Genomic DNA, 4,592 nt, shown 5'->3' on the forward strand with positions numbered 1-4,592 from the left:
CTATGACTCTACCGCTTAATCTGGTTTTTTAAATCTACAGCTTGCTTTTTCTCACAGACTTTCCTGCCTAAGTTGGCTTTGAACCATGATACTCAAATCTCAGCCTCCTGAGTAATTAGGATTTACAGTTGTGAACCACTGTAATATGTCAGCATTTTTAATTTTGATGGGAGACTTCTAATTTTTACTTTATTCTCACTCACTAGTTGTATGTATAACTTTTTCATTTAAATTATGTGTTTATAAATTTCTATGTTTTCTAATTTGTTGATATATATATACATATATATATATATATATATATTAGTGAACCCTTTTATAATCTTTTGTGGGATTTTTGAGGGTTGTGAGGCTTGGACTTTGGGCCTGGGTGGTGGCCCTGAGCTTTTCAGCTCCAAGCTACTACCCTACCCCTTTAGCCACAAGGCCACTTACAGTTTCTCTCTCTCTCTCTTCTCTCTTCTCTCCCCTCCCTCCCTCCCTCCCTCCCTCCCTCCCTCCCTCCCTCCCTCCCTCCCTCCCTCCCTCCCTCCCTCCCTCCCTCTCTCCCTCTCCCTCTCCCTCTCCCTCTCTCCCTCTCCCTCTCTCCCTCTCTCTCTCCCTCTCCCTCTCCCTCTCCCTCTCCCTCTCTCTCTCTCTCTCTCTCTCCTCTCTTCTGGGTCTTGGGGCTTGAACACCGCCTGGAGACTGTCTCTGTGCTCTTCAGCTCCAGGCTACCATCCTACCCTAGAGTCCTGGCTCCACTTCCCGTTTTCTAGAGGTTAATTGGAGATAAGAATCTCAGATCCTTTTGTCGCAGGGCTGGCTTTGAACCTTGATCCTCAGATCTCAGCCTCCTGAGTAGCTAGGATTGCAGGCGTGAGCCACCGCTCCCGGCTGGGAGATGTTTTGTCCTCGGTAACCAGAAAATATGGGATGGGATGGGACCTTACTCAGTTCCCATGGGATGGGTACAGGTGATGCTGGGGCCTATAGTCCCAGAAATCACAGACTCAAAGCCATGGAATACAACTGAGACTTTCCTTATTCCTGTGGTGTGGCTGTGGTTGACTCTGGAGTTTGTTGAACTGTTTGGAACAATCGTAGAGTTGTAGTACTGAGAAGATACCTTTTTCAGGTACCAAAGGCTGAGGACATGGGGTGTCATTATCTTTGGTCTCATCTGGAAGCAGTGGAGATGTTCTGTAGATATCCTGTGGCACAAATAGCTAACATTTGGGCTTGTGGCACTCATTTTAACAAACCTGGATGAATAGGGGACGGAGCAGGCCTTCTCTGGGTATTGTAGTTCCATTATGGGCTGTGCTAGAGCACATGGACTTGATACATTCAAGATATCTGATAGGAAAGTCCCTAGGGCACACGAGCAAGCTCTTGTGTGAATAGGAACTTCTGGGCAACTGTAGCCACTGTGCTGGAGATGCAAATGGAAGATGCCTCCTCCTCTTCCTAAGGAAAAGCTTAGGTGATGTCTGAGCCTTTTATACCAGCAGCTGCAGCCCTAAGACCATAGTTAGGTAAGTTCAGTCAGTGTCAGGAATTGGGTACAACTGGTACAGCATTACTGGAACTGTGAGATGCAGCTGGGACATTTGCCAAACAGTGATGCGGATAAATCAGTCTGAGCACTGCTTACAATTCAAGACCGTGGGATTCAGAGAAAACCTTTCTACTTTCTGCTGGGCAGGCATGGATAGAACTTGGGCTTGAGGTTCCAGCACTACTGATCATTAAGGATCCTAAGTGGGCAGGTCTCTGCTCAACGTAAAGCCCTTGGCTTTAAGTGGTTGGTTGCTAAGCCATAGGCAAGGTAGCATTTTGTAGTGGTAGATGCAGTACCATGAAGGTAAAGGAGACTCAAAGGCAGCTCTTTCTAAAGCAGATCACTTAGTCTACACCAGCCAGCCATCCAAACAGGACTAGAATATAAAAGGACCAGAGACCTCGTCAGTTAGGATTTCTGGCTTGATGGGGTTTTGGTGCTTTCCCACGTTTTCTTCCCCAGTGTTGTGGGGATCTCCTTTGCCAAGGAGCTGTGGTAGAAGTGAAAATTAGCTTTTGTTTTTTAAGTCTAGACTGATGCTATTTGATGTTCATGATTTCGATAGCCTTGCTAAATTCCATAGTTGTCCATCAATCTCCAGATAATTGTATCATCTTCTGTGGCAGACTCATGGGCAAGGAACCTCTACTTAGACCTCTTGGAGCTTATGTGTGACATGATGAAAGCTCAACTTTTAAAAATATCTGTCATGAAAAGTTACTGAAATATACTCATTCCAGAAATAGTAGTATCTAGTCTCAGAAAATTCTACCATGATCCTATCTATATGCATGGATAAATTTAACTTCATGATGTTTATTATTAATGAGAAATAACTTCTCTTTTCTAATGTGGATGAAAGGCCCTACACATTGCCTTCATAAGTAAATTCTTTTGGGGGCTGAGAGTATGCCTAATTGTAGAGTGCTTGCCTAGCACTCAGTACCACATATATAGAAAAAAAGCCAGAAGTGGTGCTGAGGCTCAAGTGGTAGAGCTCTAACCTTGAGAAAGTCCAAGGACAGTGCTTGGGCCCTGAGCTCAAGCCCAGGACTGGCAAAAAAAAAGTAATTATTTTAATTATGCAAGCTTTCTTTTCTGAAACTAAGATGCAGGAATAAAGTTTAAAGAAAGGTCCTAATACTCTTTGACCCTGTATTCATTTGCTACAAAAAACATATTCTAACAAATAGTTTCATCTAACAACAAACAGAGAGTAAATATAACATCAAGAAGCAAATGTAGAAGGTTTACAGCCTCAAGGTTCAGGGTTATATTATGTAGAAATAACAATAAGACATCATACTTAAAGAGATGTTACAGGGGAGATTGACACCATTCCTGGCAATAGACACCAGTAAACTCAATCCTGGATTGTCAAAGTATTATGTACTTATCTGGATATTTACTAGCCTGGTTCTGTGCTTTCTACAAGGAATTTTCTTCTTCACCTTTCGTGTTCTAAATATTGTAATGACTAGATTGAGTGTGAAGTCAATTGTGTCAACATAAATGGGTTTGTAATTGATAAATACAAAGAGATTAAGGGTGTGGTGGGGTTTTTTGCATCATGCTTCTCTTTAGTAAATATCACTATTGCCAATACAATAACTGAGCAGCACAATAAGGACTTGTTGAAAAGCTAAAGTTAAAATGTACATCTCTTGCATCTATACTTATGTTTGTAGGTGTGATAACCCTACTCAAAAAGTGACACAGAGAGAGGCAGGAGTGCATGTGTACATCATTCAACCTTCAGGACTTATCATTGCAGACAATAGAATTTGATTTTCCTAATGTAAATATTAATAAAGAATGTGTGGGGATTTTTTTTCTGCCTCAGAGGTAGATGGAAAACTTAGGAAACCATACTTACAAAGACATTGAAGTCAAGATGAGATACTGACTAGAACTGGATCTAAAGTCATGCCCAAAGCAGAGTTTGAGCCTTGGTATGGTAGATGATATCTATAATCCCAGTTACTTGGGAGGCATGAAGTATAAGGAAAGTGGTTTATGGGTCAGTGCTGAGGAGAAGGTCATTAAACCTTTATTTCATGAAATAAGCTATACATAGTGGCACATATAGGAGACATAGATAAGAGAATCATGATTAAAGGACAACTCCATCCCAAACCCAAGACCTATTTTAACACTCTCTGAACAGTAAAGCAAAACATGGCTATGGAAATGGCTTAAGTGATTGTATATCTCTTCTCTAAAACGTATGAGGCCCTGAGTTCAAATACCAGTACCACCAATACATACCACACCCATGTGTGCCTCTAATACACAGAGGCATCACACCCACTATTGCTGGTCACCCCTTCTGGCATTCCTGCTTTTGGAAGCATGGCACATTAGCCATCTCTCTAAGGTACCTAGAATGAATTGTCTCTGCTTGACTTAGTTCAAGTCCCTGGTCTTGAGTCACCTTCCAGATTATGAAGAAAGAAGGTGGCTAAGCTACTTGACTTCTTTATGCTGAAAGGTAAGTCCCAATACTTTCTATATAAGATGTACATGATAATCAGGCATGGTGGCTCACTCTTGCAATCCTAGATTACAAGATCTGAGGATCAAGGTTCAAAGCCAGCCTGGGCACAGAGGTATTGAGACTCTTATGTCCAATTAACTACCAGAAAACTGGAAGCGGTACTGTGGCTCAAGAGGTAGGGCAGTAGCCTTGAGCTGAAAAGCTCAGAGACAGAGCCCAGGACCAGTTCAAGCCCCACCACTGACAAAAATAAATTCACTTGATGGATTTTCTGTACCTATGTGTGAGTTAAATGTGATTTAACAGAATGCAAGGGTAATCCTTATCAACCATAATGGGTTGTAAAGAAAAGTGTCACTCCAAGTTTGATGTCAGATGATTGCCAGCTTTAAATGTCTTTTCTCCGTCTTCCTCTTGTGCACAATATCTAGAAAATAATGCCTGGGTATACCTCCTTTGCCTCAAACCAAAAATCCCTGGTCATGAAGGAATTCTTTTCCCAGTCTTACTTCCTAGCTATAATTCCAGGAATTCTAATTCCTTGCTCCCTTG

The sequence above is a fragment of the Megascapheus bottae genome, chromosome 3, assembly GCF_031878675.1.
Source record: "Megascapheus bottae isolate mThoBot1 chromosome 3, mThoBot2.hap1, whole genome shotgun sequence".
In the NCBI taxonomy this organism is placed as follows: domain Eukaryota; kingdom Metazoa; phylum Chordata; class Mammalia; order Rodentia; family Geomyidae; genus Megascapheus; species Megascapheus bottae.